We start from the raw sequence: 26,911 nt of genomic DNA on the forward strand, positions 1-26,911 counted from the left end.
TGTGACGTGGCGAGTGTAAGCTAACTATGTACCTTTTCCCCTATTATCTATTTACATGGGTTGTTGTGAAGATTACCTTACTTGCGACATTGCTTTCAATGCGGTTATGCCTCTAAGTCGTGCTTCGACACGTAGGAGATATAGCCGCATCGAGGGCGTTACAAGTTGGTAATCAGAGCCTTCCCCGACCTTAGGAGCCCCCCTGCTTGATCGAATAGCTGGCGTTGTTGAGTCTAGAAAAATGTTTTGAGTCATTTAGGATATGTATATCAGAGAGTTTAGGAATTCTTTTTACTCCCCAGTCCCTTCATCGCTCTGGTGAGGCATCCTGACGTAGAGTTTTGACTCTTCTCTTCTCAAATTTCACAAAAAAAATTTTAGGATCACGCGGGTATCTTGGAATCTTCCGATCAATTTGTGACGAGAACATTGTTCTTGGTGCCTCCTGTCATTTAGGGGTTGTGGCAGTGTCCCGGGGAGTTGAGCTCCGAGGTGTTGTCGTCACAATTTTATCATTGCAGTTCTGGAATACCAGAGTTTAGGTTCGCCAACATTGAAAATCTCTTTTATGCAGTTGTTGGTGAGATAACCTCGACGCCACCCAGTACTGGGGCGGGAGTTCGGGAGTATTGCCATAACTTGTATAACGGATGCTTTTCGAAGGTTGAGGTAGACGATTTCCGAAGTTTTCTCGGTTATGTGTTGAAGGATGGATACAGCTGGATGTAGGATTTGCTAGATTTGGGTGAGATATTATGCTTCCCCTGTATCCCCAACACCTGATTGCATAACCGGAAAGGTTCGGGAGTTTCATAGGTGGGAATTCTTGTAGCTCTAGTTCTTCTTCCACGGATATTTGGTTTGAGATTGGGTGATCCTTACCGAGTATTCGTTCTTGTTCCGTACCTTGTTGTTGTTTTTCTTCTACTTCAATTCTAAGTGGCTTCTCAATTTATGGATATGTGACCATTTCAATTGGAATGCATTCGTTCATTTTGTTCGGATGTGAAGACTATATGTTGCAATTTCAACCCGTTTGATTCAGCTTCAATATTTGTCTATCAATGTGCTAATGGATGTCAACCTCTTCAGGATGGCTCCTCCAACGCGCACGACTCCGAATCCTGATCCGCCACCACCACCTCCACCTTCGGAGGCATGGCAAGCTATGATGGCCGCTACCAATGCAAACACGCAGCTGATCATGCAACTTCTTCAAGAGCGCAACCAAGGGAACCAGGGCCAAGGCAACAATCAGAATCACTTTGCTACACTCAACCAGTTCCTTGCTAACCAGCCAAAGACCTTCAGCAATTGTGTTGAGGCAACAGACGCTGATGATTGGCTCGTGGACATATGCAAGCATTTCGAGTGCAGTAACGTCAGGCCTGAGGACTTTGTCAAGTTCGCTTCCTTCCAACTCAAAGACCAAGCTGCAGAATGGTTTCAGCAGTACAAAGATTCCAGAGGAGGCCGTGTGATTACCTGGGATGAATTCCGTCAAGACTTCAAAGCTCATCATATTCCTCAGAGCGTGGTTGAAAGCAAGCGTGAGGAATTCCGCAACCTGAAGCAAGGCTCTATGTCTGTCTACGAGTACAACAAGATGTTTCAGAAGCTCGCCCGTTTTGCTAAGCAAGACGTCCCTGACGAGAAGAGCATGATATACCAGTTCAGGGGTGGTCTCAGAGAAGAAATCCAGCTAGCTCTCGTTCTCTTTGAGCCCAAGAGGTACGATGAGTTTTACAACATGGCAATGAAGCAAGATACTGCTCAACTGAAGTGCGATGCTTCCAAGAAGCGAGTCAGAGATGCTACTCCTTCTTCCTCAACTCAAGTGGCTAAGCAGCAGAAGTTTTGGCTTCCTCCTCCTCTGTTCCGTCAGCCTTATCAGCAGAAGAGCAAAGGTGGCAGTGGATCTTCCCACCCACCCAACCCTGGCTTTCAGAACAAGACTTCGTCTCAAGCTCCAAGATCAAGTGCTCCGTATCACCGTCCACTTTCATAGGTCACGTGCAACAAGTGCCAACAGAAGGGTCACTATGCCAACAAATGCTTCAATCAGAGGCGTCTCCCTCCTCCTCCTCCTCCTCCTGTGAGATCAACAAGTATAGCTATGGTCAAGCATAACCCCAAGTACGCCAAGGTCAACATGGTGAATGCAGCTCAGGCAGAGGACTCGTCAAATGTCATCATGGGTAACCTTCCTGTTAATGATATTCCTACAAGAGTTCTTTTTAACACTGGTGCATTGCATTGTTTCATGTCGAGACCTTTTGCATCTAAGCATGATTTTGTTACTCAAGTGTTGCCGAAACCGTTGGCTATTGTCTCTCCGGCCCGTCAAATGACATCTCGAGTATGCGTTCCGGATGTTTCAATCACATTGGGTGACTATAAGTTCTTGTCCTCTCCAAATGTTCTTGGTGACTCAGATGTTGATCTTATTCTTGGAATGGACTGGCTTTCTAAGCACAAGGCTCAGCTTGATTGTGCAGCCAGGTAGATTCAATTGACTCATTCGTCTGAGGATGTTATTGTCTTTGCCGCTCGTGATGATACAATCCGTCTGTTTTCTCTCAATGAGAAGGGTGAACTGGATGCCATCTCTCAAATTCCAGTCGTTTGCGAATATCAAGATGTCTTTCTAGAAGAGCTTCCAGGAATGTCTCCGCACCGGCCAGTTGAATTCGTCATCGATCTTGAGCCTGGCACGGAACCGGTTTGCAAACATCCTTACAAGCTTGGACCTGAAGAATTGAAGGAGCTGAAGAAGCAACTCGATATTCAAGAGCGAATGGGTCTCATCCGACCTAGTTCTTCTCTGTGGGGTTGTGGAGTTCTTTTTGTGAAGAAGAAGGATGGAACGGACCGACTTTGTATTGACTACCGTCCATTGAACAAGAAGACTATAAAGAACAAGTACCCACTTCCCAACATCAATGAGCTGTTCGAACAACTCAAAGGTGCTCAAGTATTCTCCAAGCTTGATCTCCGTATGGGCTATCACCAGATTCGAATCCGCGAGCAAGATATTCCCAAGACGGCTTTCAGAACAAGCTATGGTTCATATGAATACACTGTCATGTCTTTTGGCCTCGTCAACGCTCCTCCGACTTTCTCTCGCATGATGAACTTCATCTTCAACGCCTACACAAATGACTTTGTCTTGGTCTACCTCGATGACATTCTGGTCTTTTCAAGAACAAGGAAGATCATGCCAAGCACTTGCGTTTGGTGCTCGATAAGCTCAGAGAACATCAGTTCTATGCCAAGTTCTCAAAGTGCGAGTTTTGGCTCGATGAGGTTCTCTATCTTGGGCATATCATCTCTGCCAAGGGCATTGCGGTGAATCCTGAGAAGGTGTCTGCAATTGTGAATTGGGAACCACCTCAGAACGTGAAGCAACTCCGCAGCTTCCTTGGTCTCGCAAGCTACTGTCGAAGGTTCGTTGGGAACTTTTCAAAGATCGTGAAGCCTCTTCCAAACCTTCTCCAGAAGCACGTCAAGTACATTTGGTCTCCAGAATGTGACATCGCTTTCAACACTTTGAAAGAGAAATTAGTCACTGCTCCAGTTCTGACTCCTCCTGATGAATCCAAACCGTTCGAGGTCTTCTGCGATGCCTCTCTTCAAGGTCTTGGTGCAGTGTTGATGCAAGAGAAGAAAGTTGTGGCTTATACCTCTCGCCAGTTGAAGCCCAACAAGAAGAACTACCCCACTCATGACCTCGAGTTGGCGGTAGTTGTGCATGCTCTTTTGTCTTGGAGACATCTCTTATTGGGAACAAAAGTGGACATCTTCACTGACCACAAGAGTCTCAAGTACATCTTCACTCAGCCTAATCTCAACCTCAGGCAGACTCGTTGGGTCGAAATGATTCAAGAGTATAATCCGAGTATCGAATATACTCCAGGCAAGGCCAATGTGATTGCTGACGCTTTGAGCAGGAAGGCTTACTGCAACAGTCTGATTCTCAAGCCTTACCAACCCGAGCTTTGTGAAGCTTTCCGCAAACTCAATTTGCAAGTTGTTCCTCAAGGTTTCCTCGCCAACCTTCAAGTCTCTCCTACTTTGGAAGATCAGATTCGTGAGGCTCAACTTCTTGATGCTATGGTGAAGAAGGTGAAGATTGGGATTGCCAAGAGTCAACCCAAGTACAAGTGCTATCGCCTTGATGACAAGGATACTCTCTTCTTCGAGGATCGCATTGTTGTGCCTAAAGGTGACCTTCGTAAAGTCATTATGAACGAGGCTCACAATTCACTCCTCTCTATCCACCCTGGGAGTACGAAGATGTACCAGGACCTCAAGCAGGCTTATTGGTGGACTCGAATGAAGCGCGAGATTGCTCAGTTCGTGAATGAATGTGATGTCTGCAGAAGAGTGAAGGCAGAACACCAACGACCAGCTGGTCTCCTCCAACCTCTTGCCATTCCAGAATGGAAGTTTGACCACATTGAGATGGACTTCGTGACTGGGTTTCCAAAGTCCAAGCGTGGCAATGATGCTATATTCGTTGTCATCGACAAACTCACTAAAGTGGCTCACTTTCTGCCTATCAAAGAGTCTATCACTGCAGCTCAATTGGCGGAGCTTTATACCTCTCGGATTGTCTCTCTGCACGGCATTCCATAGTAGAACTCTTCAGACCATGGCAGCATCTTTACCTCCAAGTTTTGGGATTCTTTTCAGAAGGCCATGGGCACCAACATCCGCTTCAGCACAACTTTTCATCCTCAAACTAGCGGTCAAGTCGAGCGTGTCAATCAGATTCTCGAAGATATGCTCAGGGCTTGCGTTATCACTTTCGGTATGAAGTGGGAAGATTGTCTTCCATATGCCGAGTTCTCCTACAACAACAGTTTTCAAGCAAGTTCGGGCAAGGCCCCATTCGAAATTCTCTATGGAAGGAAGTGTCGTACTCCTCTTAACTGGTCAGAGACCGGTGAACGTCAACTTCTCGGAAATGACTTGATCACAGAGGTAGAGGAAATGTGCGAAGTCATTCGTGATAACCTCAAAGCAGCGCAATCGCGCCAGAAGAGCTACTATGATAGTAAGCATCGTGATTTGTCTTTCGAGATCGGAGACCATGTTTACCTCCGCGTCTCTCCAATGAAAGGTACTCATTGCTTCGGTATCAAAGGGAAGCTTGCCCCTGGATACGTGGGTCCTTTCAAGATCGTCAGCAAGAGAGGCGATCTCACCTATCAACTCGAGCTTCCTCCAAACTTTGCAAATGTGCACGACGTGTTCCATGTCTCTCAGCTCCGCAAGTGCTTCAAGACCCCTGACCGCACCGTCAACTTCGAAGACATTGATCTCCAAAAAGACCTCTCTTATCGTGAGCACCCAGTTGCTATTCTTGAAGAAACTGAACGCAAGACTCGCAATAAGTCAATCAAATTCCTCAAAGTCAAGTGGTCACACCATTCCGACCGTGAAGCCACCTGGGAACGCGAGGATCACCTCCGTTCTGAGTACCCAACATTTTTCGTGTCCTAGATCTTGGGACGAGATCCTTTCGTAGTGGTGGAGTGTTGTAACACCCCGGATGTAATTTACCTTATATGTATCCTAACTCTTGCCGTTTCCGGCGCTAAGTTATTTTATTTTCCTCGGGTTCGGGTTTTTGTCTCCGTGTGTTGTTGCCGTTGTCATGCATCTCATATCATGTCATCATGTGCATTGCATTCGCATACGTGTTCGTCTCATGCATCCGAGCATTTTTCCCGTTGTCCGTTTTGCATTCCGGCGCTCCTATCTCCTCCGGTGGTCCTTTCTACCTCTTTTCGTGTGTGGGGGTTAAACATTTCCGGATTGGACCGAGACTTGCCATGCGTCCTTGGTTTACTACCGGTAGACCGCCTGTCAAGTTTCGTACCATTTGGACTTCGTTTGATACTCCAACGGTTAACCGAGGGACCAAGAAGGCCTCGTTTGTGTTGCAGCCCAACACCCTTCCAATTTGGCCCAAGACCCACCAAAACCCTCTCCATCATCTAGAGCGTTCGATCACGATCGTGTGGCCGAAAACCGCACCTCATTTGGAGCTTCCTAGCTCCCTCTACCTCTATATATAGATCCCTTCCCCGAGATCCGGACGAAACCCTAGACCCCTCCCTCTCCACGCGCCGCCGGACAAAATCCGGACGGCCGGACACGTCCGCCCACTCCGCCGGACGAATCAGCGGCTGCCACCTATCCCGCGGGCGAGCCCCACTTCGCTGCCGCCGCGCGGGCCCGCCAGGCCTAGCGCCGGCCCTCCCCACCGCCGTCCGGGCCGAAGCAGCGCGCCGCCCGCGCCCGCTTCTTCCTCCTCACGCCCGCGCGCCGCCTCTCCCTCGCCGGCCGCTGCGCGCCATCGCCGGCGCCGTCCCGCTCCGGAGCCCGCCGCATCTCCGCCCAGCGCCGCGCCGCCGCTCGCCGCCCCGGCGACCCCGCAACTCCGGCCGACGCCCTTGGCCCCTCCGTCCTCTTCCTCGCAGCCCCGGCCGGCCCAAGCTCCGGCGACTCGAGCTCCAACTCCGGTCGGCGATCATCGGTTTCCGTGCAGCTATAGTACCTCGATCCGATCTGGATCTAGATCTCTCGGTTGACTTTTCCCTTAGAAACCCTAGTTTTTTTGCGTTTTTCATCATGCCGTAACTCCGCATCCGTAGATCCGATTTGCGCGTGTAGCATATCAAAATGTTCACCTCAGAGAGTAGATCATTTCATATCATTGCACCATTTTCATTTGAGCTCATATTGATGCCCGAAATGATGTTGGAAGAGGGCTATATGATATAATTGTGAGATCTGTTTCATCAAATAGCTATTTGTCATTTTTGCCATGATTAATATGTGCATGATATGCTCCTGAGCTCTACATGAGTTTTCTTATATGCCATGCCATCTTTACAGAGGTGCTTACCATGTTTTTTGTGATATGTGTGGTGACTAGCACAAGCTTGTAAAGTAGTGCATTCGTTAATGCTGATTCCAGGGACTTGGAATTTCTCTAAGTCCTTGTCCTGATTTTGTCATTATGCCATATGTTCATGTTGTTTCCTAGTGATCCGTGCCTCTTTTGAGGATGATCTGTAAGGTTGTTTTGTTAACCTTGTGGTGCTCTATCCGTCCATGTCTTTGTTTACATTTATGGAGCACCCTAGCTTGAGTCAATCGAGCTCTACTTTTGCCATTTCGTGAATCCTGGCAGATTGTTGACTTGTTAGCAATTTTGCCAAGGATGTTGTTATTGATCCGTGCATGCTATGTTGTTGTTCTTGCCATGTCTAGTTTCTATGATATGTATTCTTGATGGGTGTATGCTTAGTTGGTCATGCAATGCTCTGTAATGAGTGCATCGAGCTCGTGAACATGCCTACTCGTTAACAGATTTGCATGCTCCAGTTTTTCACGAAGTCTGTAATCTGATTATGTTTTTGCCATGTTCACATGCTTGCAATTGTATTTTCTGATCCATTTTGGCTCAAGGTCACTAAGGGACTTTTGTTAAGTGCTTTGAGTAGCTTCATGTCATGCCTTGATTTGCCATGTTAAGTTCCTGTAGCATATTGTTTTCATGCTCCAAAGTGTGCTACCTGATGTTAAATTCCAGACTTGTGTTAATTTCACTAAGTCTGGAACCTGTTATCATTTGCATTTTTTCCATGCTTGTTTGAACCTGTTAATGGATGGATTGGCCATAGCTCTGTGTTCATCTTTTGTCAAGCATCATGAGTGGATCCCTGCCATGTATTTTTTTTGTCATGTTTGAGTGTTGTAGCATATTTATCTTGATGCATTTAGATGGCTACTTGCTGTTTATCGCAGATCGGTGCCATATTTGTTTTGCTTGCCTTTTCCAAACCGTGCATCCGATTCCGGTGATCTTTATATCGATTTCAACCGAAATCACCTCACCTTTCCAGTGGCACTCTTGGATTTCCAAGTTGAGGCCAGGTTCAATCATTCCTTGTCAAATCTTGCATATGCATCACATATCACATCCCGCATAGCATACCATGTTAGCATCTTGTTTGTTCGAGCATTACACGTGATTGATTGTGTTCCCTTTGCTTGTTTGTCTTGTTTGGGTAGAGCCAGGATACGAGTGCGCTAACGAGAAGCCCGTTGAGTTTGCTTACGAGGATCAAGTCAACTCTGACAACTTTGCAGGCAAGATGATCATACCCTCGAAAACACTTCTATATTTGATTGCTAGATGCTCGCTCTTTTGCTATGCCTATGCTATGATACCTACCACTTGCTTTCATGCCTCCCAAATTGCCATGTCAAACCTCTAACCCACCATGTCCTAGCAAACCGTTGATTGGCTATATTACCGCTTTGCTCAGCCCCCCTTATAGCGTTGCTAGTTGCAGGTGAAGATTGGAGACCGTTCCTTGTTGGAACATTGTTTATTGTTGGGATATCACTATATTATCTTGTTATCTTAATGCATCTATATACTTGGTAAAGGGTGGAAGGCTCGACCTTTTGCCTAGTGTTTTGTTCCACTCTTGCCGCCCTAGTTTCCGTCATTTCGGTGTTATGTTCCCAGATTTTTGTGTTCCTTACGCGGTTGGGTTATAATGGGAACCCCTTGACAGTTCGCCTTGCATAAAACTCCTCCAGCAATGCCCAACCTTGGTTTTACCATTTTCCGTCTAGCCTCTTTTTCCCTTGGGTTTCCGGAGCCCAAGGGTCATCTTTATTTAAACCCCCCCGGGCCAGTGATCCTCTGAGTGTTGGTCCATACTAGAGCCCCTTGCAGCGCCACCTCAGGGAAACTCGAGGGCTAGTTTTAGTTGTATGGATTGCTTATCCGAGTGTGCCCTGAGAACGAGATATGTGCAGCTCCTATCGGGATTTGTGGGTACATTCGGGCGGTGTTGCTGGACTTGCTTTACCAATGTCAAGGATGTCTTGTAGAACCGGGATGCCGAGTCTGATCGGAATGTCTCGGGAGAAGGAATATCCTTCATTGACCATGAGAGCTTGTGATGGGCTAAGTTGGGACTCCCCTGCAGGGATTTGAACTTTCGAAAGCTGTGCCCGTGGTTATGGGCAGATGGGAATTTGTTAATGTCCGGTTGTAGGTAACCTGAAATTTAACTTAATTAAAATGAATCAACCGCGTGTGTTACCGTGATGGTCTCTTCTCGGCGGAGTCCGGGAAGTGAACACGGTGTTGGAGTAATGTTTGACGTAGGTTGTTATAGGATCACTTCTTGATCATAGTTCTTCGTTTGTGCTTTGCCTTCTCTTCTCGCTCTCTTTTGCGAACAGGTTAGCCACCATATATGCCAGTCGCTTGCTGCAGCTCCACATATTACCTTGCCTTACCTATAAGCTTAAATAGTCTTGATCGCGAGGGTGCGAGATTGCTGAGTCCCCGTGACTCACAGATTACTTCCAAACCAAATGCAGGGACTGATGATACTGTTCCAGATGATGCGCTTGAGCTCAAGTGGGAGTTCGACGAAGACTCTCGCCGTTACTATGTGTCTTTCCCTGATGATCAGTAGTGGTGCCCATTTGGGGCGATCGGGACCGTGTCGCATGTTGGGGTTGATCTTTTATTTTGGTACCGTAGTCGGACCATGAGTGTATTGGATGATTGTAATGTTATTGATGTATTTATGTGACGTGGCGAGTGTAAGCCAACTATGTACCTTTTCCCCCTATTATCTATTTACATGGGTTGTTGTGAAGATTACCTTACTTGCAACATTGCTTTCAATGCGGTTATGCCTCTAAGTCGTGCTTCGACACGTAGGAGATATAGCCGCATCGAGGGTGTTACACCTAACTCTTGTTTCCCCACACATACGGACTCTAAAAACAGCCTATACTTAAGTATTTCGAAAATACATGGGCCTGACCCAATAATAAGGTGACGCAGCACCTAGAATACCCTCTAGATGAAATTTATGAAGTGGCATCTTGTATATTTCATCCAAGGCTTCATGCCCTCCTTATGGTGGCTTCAAAGTCCTGAAATTATTACTTGTAACTCCGTTCTGGATCCCCTTGCGCATGCCATCATCTCCATGCTTGGTCTTGCTCCAGTGTTCATCCCTCTTATCCATGCCAGGCCCTTCATTTGTAAGCAAAACAAATGTATCCAATTTAGGTAGCATCATATTCTCATGAACATCAGAATCATTACCAAGAAACGGAAGTACCTGATAATTTAATTGGCGTGCGCGAGCTCTAGTAATTGGTCCAGTATGTATAGCAGCAGGGGTTGTGGGTGTAACAATGGTATTGATGTCCTCGTCATCCTCCCCTTCTTGAAATGAAGTCGTCCTCGACGAAAGCTCATCTTCCTCACTCAAATAAGGCTTTGAATCTGCAATGTTAAAAGTGGGACTAACCCCAAAATCTGCAGGCAGGTCAAGTTTATATGCATTATCATTTATTTTCTCTAACACCTTAAAAGGACCATCAACACGTGGCATTATCTTTAATTTGCACAAATTAGGAAATCTATCCTTACGCAAATGTAACCAAACAAGATCTCGAGGTGCAAACACAACATGTTTTCTACCCTTATCTCCAGCAAGTTTATATTTAGCATTCATACGCTCAATGTTTCCCTTAGTTAACCCATGCATTTTTAAAATCAATTCAACACGTTCTTTAGCATCAAAATTAACCTTCTCCGAAGATGGAAGAGGCAACAAATCAATAGGTGCACGAGGTAGGAAACCGTACACAATTTCAAAAGGGCACATCTTAGTAGTAGAATGCAATGAACGATTATAAGCAAATTCAATATGAGGCAAGCATTCTTCCCACATTTTCTTGTTATTCTTCAAAACAGCCCTAAGCATAGTAGACAATGTTCTATTGACTACTTCAGTTTATCCATCAGTTTGAGGGTGACAAGTAGTACTAAAAAGCAGTTTAGTCCCCAACTTAGTCCATAAACATTTCTAAAAGTGGCTAAGAAATTTAGTATCATGATCTGAAACAATAGTATTTGGCACACCATGCAAGCGAATAATTTCACGAAAGAACAAATCAGCAACATTAATAGCATCATTGCTTTTATCACATGGTATAAAGTGTGCCATTTTCGAGAACCTATCAACGACAAAAAATATGCTATCCCTCCCCTTCTTTGTTCGAGGTAAACCTAAAACAAAGTCCATAGATATATCCTCCCAAGGAACACTAGGTATAGGCAAATGCATATATAAACCATGAGGATTGAGTCGTGACTTAGCTTTTTGACATGTAGTGAAGCGAGCAACAAAACGCTCAACATCACGTCTCATCTTTGGCCAAAAGAAATGTGTAGCAAGTATATCCTCCGTCATCTTGAAGCCAAAGTGTCCCACTAATCCTCTTCCATGCGCCTCCTGCAACAACAAAAGATGAACGGAGCTAGCTGGAATGCGTAGCTTGTTAGCACGAAACACAAATCCATCGTTAAGAACGAACTTGTTCCAAGTTCTCCCTTCCTTACAATTCTGCAATACATCTTTAAATTCAACATCATGCACATATTGATCTTTGATGGTCTCCAAACCAAATATTTTAAAGTCAAGTTGTGAAAGCATAGCATAACGACGAGACAAAGTGTCAGGACCCCGATTCCAAGTCACATCGATCTAGCATGTAACACCTCATATCACTTTGCGGCCTCACGCACGGTATTCCCGCGAGTGTCGCCTTATTATGGCCCGGGACCATTTGCGTCTTCTGGCTCACGTATATGATAGTGTCGCTAGCATCCATATGACAGGGAACCCAGGGAAAATGGACTAGGTCGCACAATAAATCTTAGGATGATGATTCAATAACCAACACACAAAGAATAAAATTATTGTCCATTAACTACCAAGCAACAGAGTTGCTAGGAGTATTGATTTCACACATCATAGTTCACTTGTCAGCATTCTGGTTACAGCTAACACGGAAACCGAGGAATGAACAATGATGGCAAGAAGTATCACTGCAACAAGAATTCATAAGAGATGGTGCAAATCTCATGATATTCCTGACATAAAGTGGATAATACTTCAGGGTAGAACAGACCAATAGCTTGATTGCATTTGATCTGCGAAATACAACTGCTTTGACCCATCCTAGAAATGGATGAGGTACTGGAGTTTGTTTCTCCTAGTCATTCCAGAATAGAATGGCTTGACAGACCATAAGAATAAGAGGTATCGATGAGCATGAATGCAAGACATGCTCTTAACTATCAAATGATAGACGGAGATCATGATACAACTAAAGAGGGACAACTCAAGGAACATATATCTTTCTGAGTTGTAGATGCATAGATTAGTATGTCGAGCAAAGCTCAACATTCCTTCCGGATAACCCATGTAGAAAGGTAGAACTGGCAGAGTCACAACATAGAATGGAGACCTCATCAAGAGCACTCTTGTTGTGATCATTGGTTCAAAGATCTTCTGCCATAATGGTTCATGGTATTTGGAAGAAGGAAATACCACAGACCTCGAGGACTATCGCAAAGGTTACTAATATCCTAAAGGTACGAGCAACACTATCAACACGAGGTAAGTAGAGTGGATCTTGGGTCAGGAACACAGGAGTGGAATACCTACTACTAGATGGCATCACGAGATGCTTTCGAGAATAATGGCTAGAATCATCACACTATAAATACAAAACATGGCTAGGTTACTAGATGATCCCCTAGGACACCTAGGGTCATAATAATAATTCCAACATATATGTCGAGGCAATAGAATACCTCAACTCAGCAATTAGTGTGGTCAAACTGGCCCAAAGAAACATCGGGAACGGAAAGAAGGGATTTGCAAATGCATCAGACTATTTTAGAAACCTGGGATGACTCGGACAGCATAACAGCTGTAAATGCTCAAAATGATTTGAGACATCTTGCAAAAATGGTGGCATAACCACTCAACATCACCATATCAAGGTTCTGAGGCCAACAATGAACATATGGAAGTAGTAGGAACTTAATTGAGGTTTGAACTCAACAATCCTAGGCAACTATGGTTTAGTAACACGTCATCCTGAGAGATAGAAGAGAAGCCTAGTTCTTAACCCCGTAGAAAAGATAAGATGACTCAGATCAGAAGGTCATGAGGATAAGGAGTAAAAAGAGCCTTACGTTCCCATCCACAATCAATTCCCTTATATAACTAAAGCATTTCTAGACACGACTTCGACCAGCTTGGCTTGGTAATCCTACAGGAAGTCAGGCTCTGATACCAAAGCTGTCAGGACCCCGATTCCAAGTCACATCGATCTAGCATGTAACACCTCATATCGCTTTGCGGCCTCACTCACGGTATTCCCACGGGTGTCGCCTTACTATGGCCCGGGACCGTTTGCGTCTTTTGGCTCACGTATATGATAGTGTCGCTAGAATCCATATGACAGAGAACCCGGGCCGACATGGCTAGTCGTGAACCCAAAGCGGCACCAACCTATGGGGACAGGCATACATGTATCACATCGAGCATGTCGGTCAGCAGCGTGTGAATCCGGGCTGTAGCACTGGGCTAACAGGACTCCGGAAACCCGGGCTGTAGCAGGCTAGGCAGGACTCCGGATGTCACCGCGTGACATTTCCCCGAAGGGACAGACACAGGAGCAAAGAGAAACACATGCCGGCCAGTCAAGTGTCCTGAGCAGTAGTGCTGGGCTAGCAGGACTCTGGTGAACCGGGCTATAGCGGACTACTATGGATCATGGAAGCACAAGACTAAATTTCCCCATAAGAGAGGCTACCAAGGATAAACAACTAGGTTGTCGGATCCCACACATACCAAGCATTTCAATCATACACACAATATGCTCGATATGTGTAAATACAACATGGCATCACAACATAACTCTATGACTCAAGTATTTATTCATTAGGCTCCGAAGAGCGAGATAATACAAACATGGGTCTCATGACCCAACATTCAGAGCATACAAGTCAAAGCACATGCGGAAGCTTAACTTGTCTGAGTACAGACAACTAAAAATGAAGAAGGCTGAGGAGCCTGACTATCTACCAGACCCTCCCAAGGGTACAAGATCGTAGCTGAGGTAACAAGCTAAACGTCCAAGCCCACATGGACGTATTAGCGAGATTGAAGTCTCTCTGCAAAACATAAAATAAGCAAACGTGAGTACAAATGTACCTAGCAAGACTTACATCAGAACTAACTACATATGCATCGGTATCAACAAAGAGGGTGGTGGAGTTTAATTGCAGCAAGCCAGCTTTGACTCAGTGGCTAACCTGAACTACGATTGCAAGTAACTCTTTTGAGGTGGCGCACACGAGTCCACAAATTCACCATACCAATACACCACTATGGATCCGCTCCCGTCTCCCTGCGAGAACGCCATCCATATCACTCACACTTATCTTGCGAGTTTTAGAGTATCCACTTTCACTTGTCTATGAACTATGCAAGGGGTCCAAGTTTCCATATCCGAGGAATCCGGCTATTCGAATAGATAATGAGAACCCTGCAGGGGTGTACTTCTTCACACACGCTCTCGCCACTTATCGCCCTGTACACGCCATGTACCTCGGCAACCTTCAAGCGGAAGCCGGGCGAGGGAGTCGGCCACGACCTGACTAACCAACAAGTCTCTAGTCCAGGTTTATTGCCTATTCGGGTTCCATCCGCAAGGAGATCCGGCCGGGGTGTCGCTCACGGCCCCAAACGATGTGTGCAGGGTTCCCAAGCCCACCATCCGGGTGCCACTTGGTACACCGTGCCACTGTGCCTAGCCTGCCCCAAGCCCACTTGTACCGGGTGCCACTTGGTAGACTACTAACACTACCTACAAACACCAGAAAATAGTTGCAACTCTTGGACATAGATCGAGTTGTTTAATAAGCTGAGAGGGGCCGAGTTACCGGAACCCAATGTGTGGTAGTAACTGTTCATGGATCACAAACACAGAACTCAGTTCCCGAGAACGGCTGCAATGAGACAACCCACCATGTACTCCTACATGGCCTCTGACACGCTACCTTTACCAAATCGTGTTCACACACTTAGCTCTCAACGGTAGGACATGTTCACCACGTTCCAATTCATTCCCGATGAATCAAGCCGGACTCAACTCTAAGTAGTAGCAGGCATGACAACAAGAATGAATGAGTAGGCACATTAGGGCTCAAACAACTCCTACTCATGCTAGTGGGTTTCATCTATTTACTGTGGCAATGACAGGTCATGCAGAGGAAAGGGGTTCAACTACCGCAACATGTAACCGTTGAATCGGTGTTGTCCTAATGCAGTAAAAGAGAGCAGGAGCGAGAGAGTGGGATTGTATCGGAATGAACAAGGGGGTTTTGCTTGCCTGGCACTTATGAAGATATTATAGCTCTTCATCGGTGTCATCGATCACGTCGTCGGAACCACGTCTATCGAGAGGGAACAAACACCGGCAACTGAGAAAGAACACAATCAATGTGATGCCACAATATGATGCATGATCATGACATGGCAATATGCTGTGATTTGAGCTAATGCATCTAGCTATGATTTAAATGAAGTTGGTTTGAATACATGATTCAAATTCCAACCCCATATATGATTATTTGAATGCCCTTTATTTGTTTTGTCCAAAACAGAGGACAAACATTGTTCAAACATGCATGAAAATTGTACAGATGGATTTCTTGAATTTTTCTGATAATTTTTCATATATAATTTATTTCATTTGGAGTTACGGTTGATTTTCTATGATTTTTAGAAGTTAGAAGTATTTTCTGAAATTCATAAATCCTTTTCTGATTTATTCTAATTTCCAAAAAACAGTAACAACGTCAGCATGATGTCAGGATGACATCAGCGGTCAACAGACCTGGTCCTGGTCAAACTTGATCCTGGGGGCCCGCATGTCATAGACTCAGTGTTAAGTGGATATTAAACCGGGGCTAAATATCTGCGGGGCCGGCGTGTGAGTGACTGTGTTGGGGGGGGGGGGCTAATTAAGCACATGCTTAACTCTAAACTAATGACACCATGTCATCTAAATGGTGATTAGTCGCCGGTGCTAAGCGAGACGCAGCGGTGCTCCCCGTCCGGCCATCTCCGGCGATGAGAGCAAGCGTAGCTGGGCTCTATGTACTCAGGGCGACGCGACGCATCGAGTGGTGGATGCGGCAGGTGTGGAGGCTGGCTTTAGCGACGGTGACGACGAGCTTTGGCAGAGGCCGGAGCTCGGGTTCGGTCGCGCGCGAGGCTGCGGCGCGTTAGCCAGAGCGCAGAGGGGCGCATCAGGATCCTGGGGACCCGGCGAGCACGCGGGAGCTACTAGAGCGAGCGGAAGAGCTCCGGGGCGCGAGGTTTTTCGTCCATGGCGATAGCCGGAGCTCGGTGCTTGCGGGGATGACGGCTACGGCGCGGGAACGAGCAGGAGAGGAGGGGGAAAACGAAGGAGTCCTCACAGCGAAGTCGTTGAGCATCTCAGACGGCTTGGGGACGGCTTGGCGACGGTGAATCGGAGCCGGCGATATTCGGTGCCCGTCAGTGAAGACGACGACGATGGCGTTACTGTAGGGCTCCCGGCATCATGTGCGTTGACGAAGACGACGTACACGACGAGTGCGGAGCTTCAGACAAGTGGGGAGGCGAGGGGAGGCCACTAGGCACGGCGGCGGTGAGCTGCGTGCTGCGGGTGTGCTCGGGCGGCTGCGGAGAGAGAGCCAGAGCGGTGGGGAGAGGCCAGAGAGGCGGGGGAGTGGGCGAGGGGGTGCTGGGCGTCTCCAGGCACGGACTAGGACGAAGGAGCGGCCTCCAGTGCGAAGCAGGAGGTGGAAGGCTCCGCGGGTGCGCGCGCGTGTTCGCTCCTGCCTACTGGCAGGAGGAAGACAACGAGCGAGGAGGTAAGTGGGCTGGGCCGGCTTCTCTCCTGGGCCAGGTGGGTAGGCTGCTCAGGTGAGCTCCTGTTTCCTTTTTGTTTCTGTTGTTTTTTTATTTAATCTTTTGCCACTGTTTCAAAATTCAAAATGAATTCAAAACAGTGCCAAAACACTCTGAAATATTTTATGTTACCTCTCTGGACTATTCCAAAAGTACATAAAACATTTCAAAGCATTTGAAAATATATTCATTATATATTATGAATATATCCCCAAATTCAAATAGATTATTGATTTAAATTCAGAGACCAAATAATTCCTTAAAAATTTCCTAGAATTTTGGTTTGATATATAACTCTTGCCAAAATTCGCAAAACTATTTTTAGGGCATTTTGGATTCACAGAATGCTATTTAAAGGGTTCTTGCCCTTCTTTTAAAATAATTTATGAGGCTTTGAATATTCCTCATTTCAATTTCTTGAATTAAACATGATGCATGCTCACTGATGCAACTATTACACTCAGATATTCTAGGGCTGTGACAACTCGCCCCCACTAAACAAGAATCTCGTCCTGAGATTCAAGACGTGAGGTAAGAAGACAGAGGGAACACAAAGCTAGCACAATCTTCATGATCCAGGTTGCACTTCATAAGAACGTTGATTCGATCATCACCTTTGCCTAGACGTCTTGCTCTGAGAACTCCATCCAACACGATGATGACAAAAGGAAAATCTATAGGAATTGATTTTCTAAAAAATCAAGCGATACACGATAAACTCATGGAATGAGACGTTGATTCATCTCTTGATCTAAGAGACAAAGACACATCAAGAGGGATGGAGAGAACAAATAATGGAAGTTCAATTTGGTAGGAAACACTCCCACGCTTGAGTAGGATGGTGCATAGGTTTCAAGGTAGCGAGGAGTTGATTACCATGATTCCATAACGGGGCACCTCAAGGGCGACGACTCGTAGAATTATTCCCTTAAGTGGCAAAAAGAATTACTTTTGATTCGGAGATCATTGAAACTCTTTATACCAGCCTAAGGCAATCACAATCGATCATTTGAAGGAGTTCAAAAGAATGACATACTTGGACTAGAAAGGATGATGTGGACTCCCTTGTTGAAGACAACGCAATGGATGATTTTCCTTATCATCGGAAATGGATGGGACCCATGGTAAGTCCACTTTTGAAGATGATCCTGAACAACAACTACGGAGGTGCAAGCTGGGAACAAAATGCAAATGTTGGGAATGATTCTGGTAACTAGGGAAGAACTCAACAGCCGAGAGTGAGTCCACTGTTTGAAAAGGTTATAACATAACCGAGGAAACTGGAAGCAAATCCCAGTTAACGCCAATGGTAAAACCTAGTGCTTGCGCGTGCTCTCAAGAACTTGAGCATCTCCATATTTATCAAGGTTTTACCAATATCCGTGTCAAGGATCCTGGCAACACAACATACCACCATGATGAATGGTGATGGATGATGCAGATGCAAAGGAAGATAACACTTTCTCAGATTTCACCTTAGCGAGGCCAAGGGAACAAAATCTGGATGATCGACCAAGAGACATATAGCACTCCGCTTCCAATGTTCTCCTTGATGTGCTAGTGTATCCCATTCATTGATATGGTTTGATATATAGAATATCAGGTAAAAGGTCGGACTTCGGGAGCACAAGAATCCGTAAATATTAACTACGAAGGTAAACCCTACGAAATCCTCATGGGGAGGTGGCCAACTTTCTTCAATCGAGATACTACAATAATAGGACTTCCGGCTGGATGTGTTGGCCACGACATCCACTTTACCGGTTACCGAGGGACCAATATTATAGTTCTTGGAAAATGCTCCAACCATCATATTTGCCTGAGATTCAGATCTGGTTGGTGTCAGGATATTCCAGACTCATCGAGTCTAGAAAGGAAAATGGAAGTTTGCAACACAAATCGACGAGACGACGTTGCGAGATTCTCAGGGAATGAACTGCGATAGCAAGCTCCAAAACATGAGCTGGTTCTGCTACAACATGTGAACACGTTGTCCTAGACAAGTATGACCACATAGTAGTCTTATAATAAAACACTACCGAGTTCTGGTGGGGAACCATCATCGAGGATAACAAAGTCCTTGCATAAGGCATGCTCTTAAGAAGGAACTTCTTCTCCTAGAACAAATCAGTCAGTGGCTTGGTGTGCTAGGGACACATATGGACTGGAGGTAGTGAGCCTATCAAACCATATAATACTTTGCACATGCATGACTAACTTGGGATGATTCCAAAGGAAGCAAAACAAGCTTTCTCAAATCCACGGCGGCAAATTGCATCATATACACATGAATTAGAGGAAGTCACATCTTTCAACCGGACATATGCTTCATGAATGGGACATGAGGGCAATGCTTATAAAGTTTCCAACACTAGTATAATGTTCAACATGAATCACGGGGGAGACAAAATGCTGCTGATGGGCTCAACAGCAACTCATCAGAATTTCCATATCACTGGACTTCCACCATCATGTGAACACGGTGATAGCATTGGTCAGACCCAAAGATATAATGGTGTATGCTCGAGGGATCAAGCATGAGTAAGACAACATTATGAGCATCATTGGTTCTGATTTGACTTGAGGATAGCCCACACTCAAATCAAAGTTTGGACAAGACAATAGATCCAACAATTTATCACGATGATCAATCAATGAAGATATCATCTTTCTTCAACTAACACACAAACACAAGGATATCCCTTTGGAACGAACTAAGTCAGGCAAGCTTTTATCTTCCAACTCTCCAAGTTGTTGTTTAGCTTAACCGACTAGCTCAGGGGTATCCAACACAGATTCTTGGAGAAAGGGGTGGCTACAAGAAACCAACTTGATCACAAACTCAACATAGCGGTCAGGTGACAACCTGGTAACACTTCCGAGAAGATATTCGGAAAATCACTAACCACCGATATGTTACTAAGCTCGAGAACAATCTTGCTTTTTAGGGCAAGATGATGTGATCCAGAGAATGATGGATTAACACAATCCTATCTCGTTGATCGAGGAGTGCACCAGGGAAAATGGACTAGGTCGCACGATAAATCTTAGGATGATGATTCAATAACCAACACACAAAGAATAAAATTATTGTCCATTAACTACCAAGCAACAGAGTTGCTAGGAGTATTGATTTCACACATCATAGTTCACTTGTCAGCATTCCAGTTACAGCTAACACGGAAACCGAGGAATGAACAATGATGGCAAGAAGTATCACTGCAACAAGAATTCATAAGAGATGGTGCAAATCTCATGATATTCCTGACATAAAGTGGATAATACTTCAGGGTAGAACAGACCAATAGCTTGATTGCATTTGATCTGCGAAATACAACTGCTTTGACCCATCCTAGAAATGGATGAGGTACTGGAGTTTGTTTCTCCTAGTCATTCCAGAATAGAATGGCTTGACAGACCATAAGAATAAGAGGTATCGATGAGCATGAATGCAAGACATGCTCTTAACTATCAAATGATAGACGGAGATCATGATACAACTAAAGAGGGACAACTCAAGGAACATATATCTTTCTGAGTTGTAGATGCATAGATTAGTATGTCGAGCAAAGCTCAACATTCCTTCCGGATAACCCATGTAGAAAGGTAGAACTGGCAGAGTCACAACATAGAATGGAGACCTCATCAAGAGCACTCTTGTTGTGATCATTGGTTCAAAGATCTTCTGCCATAATGGTTCATGGTATTTGGAAGAAGGAAATACCACAGACCTCGAGGACTATCGCAAAGGTTACTAATATCCTAAAGGTACGAGCAACACTATCAACACGAGGTAAGTAGAGTGGATCTTGGGTCAGGAACACAGGAGTGGAATACCTACTACTAGATGGCATCACGAGATGCTTTCGAGAATAATGGCTAGAATCATCACACTATAAATACAAAACATGGCTAGGTTACTAGATGATCCCCTAGGACACCTAGGGTCATAATAATAATTCCAACATATATGTCGAGGCAATAGAATACGTCAACTCAGCAATTAGTGTGGTTAAACTGGCCCAAAGAAACATCGGGAACGGAAAGAAGGGATTTGCAAATGCATCAGACTATTTTAGAAACCTGGGATGACTCGGACAGCATAACGGCTGTAAATGCTCAAAATGATTTGAGACATCTTGCAAAAATGGTGGCATAACCACTCAACATCACCATATCAAGGTTCTGAGGCCAACAATGAACATATGGAAGTAGTAGGAACTGAATTGAGGCTTGAACTCAACAATCCTAGGAAACTATGGTTTAGTAACACGTCATCCTGAGAGATAGAAGAGAAGCCTAGTTCTTAACCCCGTAGAAAAGATAAGATGACTCAGATCAGAAGGTCATGAGGATAAGGAGTAAAAAGAGCCTTACGTTCCCATCCACAATCAATTCCCTTATATAACTAAAGCATTTCTAGACATGACTTCAACCAGCTTGGCTTGGTAATCCTACAGGCAGTCAGGCTCTGATACCAAAGCTGTCAGGACCCCGATTCCAAGTCACATCGATCTAGCATGTAACACCTCATATCGCTTTGCGGCCTCACTCACGGTATTCCCACGGGTGTCGCCTTACTATGGCCCGGGACCGTTTGCGTCTTTTGTCTCACGTATATGATAGTGTCGCTAATCCATATGACAGAGAACCCGGGCCGACATGGCTAGTCGTGAACCCAAAGCGGCACCAACCTATGGGGACAGGCATACATGTATCACATCGAGCATGTCGGTCAGCAGCGTGTGAATCCGGGCTGTAGCACTGGGCTAACAGGACTCCAGAAACTCGGGCTGTAGCAGGCTAGGCAGGACTCCGGATGTCACCGCGTGACATTTCCCCGAAGGCACAGACACAGGAACAAAGTGAAACACATGCCGGCCAGTCAAGTGTCCTAAGCAGTAGTGCTGGGCTAGCAGGACTCTGGTGAACCGGGCTATAGCGGACTACTATGGCTAATGGAAGCACAAGACTACATTTCCCCATAAGAGAGGCTACCAAGGATAAACAACTAGGTTGTCGGATCCCACACATACCAAGCATTTCAATCATACACACAATATGCTCGATATGTGTAAATACAACATGGCATCACAACATAACTCTACGACTCAAGTATTTATTCATTAGGCTCCAAAGAGCGAGATATTACAAACATGGGTCTCACGACCCAACATTCAGAGCATACAAGTCAAAGCACATCGGAAGCTTAACTTGTCTGAGTACAGACAACTAAAAATGAAGAAGGCTGAGGAGCCTGACTATCTACCAGACCCTCCCAAGGATACAAGATCGTCGCTGAGGTAACAAGCTAAACGTCGAAGCCCACATGGAACTACTAGCGAGAATGAAGTCTCTCTGCAAAACATAAAATAAGCAAACGTGAGTACAAATGTACCCATCAAGACTTACATCAGAACTAACTACATATGCATCGGTATCAACAAAGAGGGTGGTGGAGTTTAATTGCAGCAAGCCAGCTTTGACTCAGTGGCTAACCTGAACTACGACTGCAAGTAACTCTTTTGAGGTGGCGCACACGAGTCCACAAATTCACCATACCAATACACCACTATGGATCCGCTCCCGTCTCCCTGCGAGAACGCTATCCATAGCACTCACGCTTATCTTGCGAGTTTTAGAGTATCCACTTTCACTTGTCCATGAACTATGCAAGGGGTCCAAGTTTCCATATCCGAGGAATCCGGCTATTCGAATAGATAATGAGAACCCTGCAAGGGTGTACTTCTTCACACACGCTCTCGCCACTTATCGCCCTGTACACGTCATGTACCTCGGCAACCTTCAAGCGGAAGCCGGGAAAGGGAGTCGGCCACGACCTGACTAACCAACAAGTCTCTAGTCCAGGTTTATCGCCTATTCGGGTTCCATTCGCAAGGAGATCCGGCCGGGGTGTCGCTCACGGCCCCAAACGATGTGTGCAGGGTTCCCAAGCCCACCATCCGGGTGCCACTTGGTACACCGTGCCACTGTGCCTAGTCTGTCCCAAGCCCACCTATACCGGGTGCCACTTGGTAGACTACTAACACTACCTACAAACACCAGAAACTAGTTGCAACTCCTGGACAGAGATCGAGTTGATTAATAAGCTGAGAGGGGCCGAGTTACTGGAACCCAATGTGTGGTAGTAACTGTTCATGGATCACAAACACAGAACTCAGTTCCTGAGAACGGCTGCAATGAGACAACCCACCATGTACTTCTAGATGGCCTCTCACCGCTACCTTTACCAAATCGTGTTCACACACTTAGCTCTCAACGGTAGGACATGTTCACCATGTTCCAATTCATTCCCGATGAATCAGGCCTGACTCAACTCTAAGCAGTAGCAGGCACGAAAACAAGCATGAATGAGTAGGCACATCAAGGCTCAAACAACTCCTACTCATGCTAGTGGGTTTCATCTATTTACTGTGGCAATGACAGGTCATGCAGAGGAAAGGGGTTCAACTACCGCAACATGTAACAGTTGAATCGGTGTTGTCCTAATGCAGTAAAAGAGAGCAGGTGCGAGAGAGTGGGATTGTATTGGAATGAACAAGGGGGTTTTGCTTGCCTGGCACTTCTGAAGATATTATAGCTCTTCATCGGTGTCATCGATCACGTCGTCGGAACCACGTCTATCGAGAGGGAACAAACACCGGCAACTGAGAAAGAACACAATCAATGTGATGCCACAATATGATGCATGATCATGACATGGCAATATGCTGTGATTTGAGCTAATGCATCTAGCTATGATTTAAATGAAGTTGGTTTGAATACATGATTCAAATTCCAACCCCATATATGATTATTTAAATGCCCTTTATTTGTTTTGTCCAAAACAGCGGACAAACATTGTTCAAACATGCATGAAAATGGTACAGATGGATTCCTTGAATTTTTCTGATAATTTTTCATATATAATTTATTTCATTTGTAGTTACGGTTGATTTTCTATGATTTTTAGAAGTTAGAAGTATTTTCTGAAATTCATAAATCCTTTTCTGATTTATTCTAATTTCCAGAAAATAGTAACAACGTCAGCATGATGTTAGGATGACATCAGCGGTCAACAGACCCGGTCCTGGTTAAACCTGATCTTGGGGGCCCGCATGTCATAGACTCAGTGTTAAGTGGATATTAAACTGGGGCTAAATATCCGCGGGGCCGGCGTGTCAGTGACTGTGTTGGGGGGGGGGGCTAATTAAGCACATGCTTAACTCTAAACTAATGACGCCATGTCATCTAAACAGCGATTAGTCGCCGGTGCTAAGCGAGACGCAGCGGCGCTTCCCGTCCGGCCATCTCCGGCGACGAGAGCAAGCGTAGCTGGGCTCTATGTACTCAGGGCGACGCGACGCGTCGAGTGGTGGATGTGGCAGGTGTGGAGGCTGGCTTTAGCGACGGCGACGGCGAGCTTTGGCAGAGGCCGGAGCTCGGGTTCGGTCGTGCGCGAGGCTGCGGCGCGTTAGCCAGAGCGCAAAGGGGCGCATCGGGATCCTGGGGACCCGGCGAGCACGCGGGAGCTACTGGAGCGAGCGGAAGAGCTCCGGGGTGCGAGGTTTGTCGGCCATGGCGATGGCCGGAGCTCGGTGCTTGCAGGGACGACGGCTACGGCGCGGGAATGAGCAGGAGAGGAGGGGGAAAACGAAGGAGTCCTCACAGCGAAGTCGTTGAGCATCTCAGACGGCTTGGGGACGGCTTGGAGATGGTGAATCGGAGCCGGCGATCTTCGGTGCCCGTCGGTGAAGACGATGACGATGGCGTTACTGTAGGGATCCCGGCGTCATTTGCATTGACGGAGACGACGTACGCGACGAGTGCGGAGCTTCCACACAAGTGGGGAGGCGAGGGGAGGCCACTAGGCACGGCGGCGGTGAGCTGCGCGCTGCGGGTGTGCTCGGGTGGCTGCGGAGAGAGAGCCAGAGCGGTGGGGAGAGGCCAGAGAGGCGAGGGAGTGGGCGAGGGGGTGCTGGGCGTCTTCAGGCGCGGACTAGGACGAAGGAGCGGCCTCCAGCGCGAAGCAGGAGGTGGAGGGCTCCGCGGGTGCGCGCGCGTGTTCGCTCCTGCCTACTTGCAGGAGGAAGACAACGAGCGAGGAGGTAAGTGGGCTGGGCCGGCTTCTCTCCTGGGCCAGGTGGGTAGGCTGCTCAGGTGAGCTCCTGTTTCCTTTTTGTTTTTGCTGTTTTTTATTTAATCTTTTGGCACTGTTTCAAAATTCAAAATGAATTCAAAACAGTGCCAAAACACTCTGAAATATTTTATGTTACCTCTCTAGACTATTCCAAAAGTACATAAAACATTTCAAAGCATTTGAAAATATATTCATTATATATTATGAATATATCCCCAAATTCAAATAGATTATTGATTTAAATTCAGAGACCAAATAATTCCTTAAAAATGTTCTAGAATTTTGGTTTCATATATAACTCTTGCCAAAATTCACAAAACTATTTTTAGGGCATTTTGGATTCAGAGAATGCTATTTAAAGGGTTCTTGCCCTTCTTTTAAAATAATTTATGAGGCTTTGAATATTCCTCATTTCAATTTCTTGAATTAAACATGATGCATGCTCACTGATGCAACTATTACACTCAGATATTCTAGGGCTGTGACACAAAGCATCAGCAATAACATTTTCTTTACCCTTCTTGTGTTTAATGACATAAGGGAAAGTCTCAATGAATTCAACCCATTTAGCATGTCTACGGTTTAGTTTTGCTTGACTTTTAATGTGTTTCAATGATTCATGACCAGAATGTATAACAAATTCTTCGGGCCATAAATAATGTTGCCATGTTTCTAAGGTCCGAACAAGAGCATATAATTCTTTATCATAAGTAGAATAGTTCTGACTAGGCCCACTCAATTTTTTTGAAAAGTATGTAACAGGTTTGCCATCTTGTAATAACGCACCTCCTAATCCAATTCCACTAGCATCACATTCAAGCTCAAAAGTCTTATTAAAATCAGGAAGTTGGAGTAAAGGAGCATGTGTCAACTTATCTTTCAATACCGTGAAGGCTTCTTCCTGTGCGGTACCCCAAACAAAAGGCACATCCTTCTTTGTAAGCTCGATGAGAGGTGCAGCAATGGTGCTAAAATCTCTCACAAAACACCTATAGAATCCAGCGAGGCCAAGGAAACTCCTCCCTTGTGTGACTGTTTTGGGCTGCGGCCAACTCTCGATAGCTTCAATCTTGGCTTTATCAACTTCAATTCCCTGTGGAGTAACAACATAGCCAAGAAAAGATACTCGGTCGGTGCAAAAGGTGCACTTTCCAAGGTTACCAAACAAACGTGCATCACATAGAGCAATAAAAACAGCACGTAAATGTTCCAAATGTTCCTCCAAAGATTTGCTATAAATCAATATGTCATCAAGTAAACTACCACAAATCGTCCAATGCAAGCATGTAAAACTTCGTTCATTAATCTCATGAAAGTACTAGGTGCATTAGTTAACCCAAAAGTCATGACTAACCACTCATATAATCCAAACATAGTTTTAAATGTTGTTTTCCATTCATCTCCCAATTTCATACGAATTTGATGGTATCCACTACGCAAATCAACTTTGGAGAATATTGTAGAGCCACTCAATTCATCAAGCATATCATCTAGCCTAGGAATAGGTCGGCAATAACGAATAGTAATATTATTAATGCCTCTACAATCAACGCACATACGCGACGTACCATCTCATTTCGGCAATAAAATGATAGGAACAACACAAGGACTAAGGGATTCGCGTATATAACCTTTGTCGAGCATTTCTTGTACTTGACACATAATCTCCTTCGTCTCCTCTAGATTGGTATGGTATGGTGCATGGTTGGGTAATGATGCACCGGGAATTAAGTCAATTTGATTTTCAATCCCTCTAATAGGTGGTAATCCCGGTGGCACGTCTTGTGGAAAGACGTCAGCAAACTCCTGCAAAATGTTAGTGAGAGCAGGACGCAAAGAGGAAGGCACGTCCTCGAATGAAAATAATGCATATTTGCACACA

This window comes from Triticum aestivum, chromosome 6A (genome assembly GCF_018294505.1).
Source record: "Triticum aestivum cultivar Chinese Spring chromosome 6A, IWGSC CS RefSeq v2.1, whole genome shotgun sequence".
Taxonomy (NCBI): domain Eukaryota; kingdom Viridiplantae; phylum Streptophyta; class Magnoliopsida; order Poales; family Poaceae; genus Triticum; species Triticum aestivum.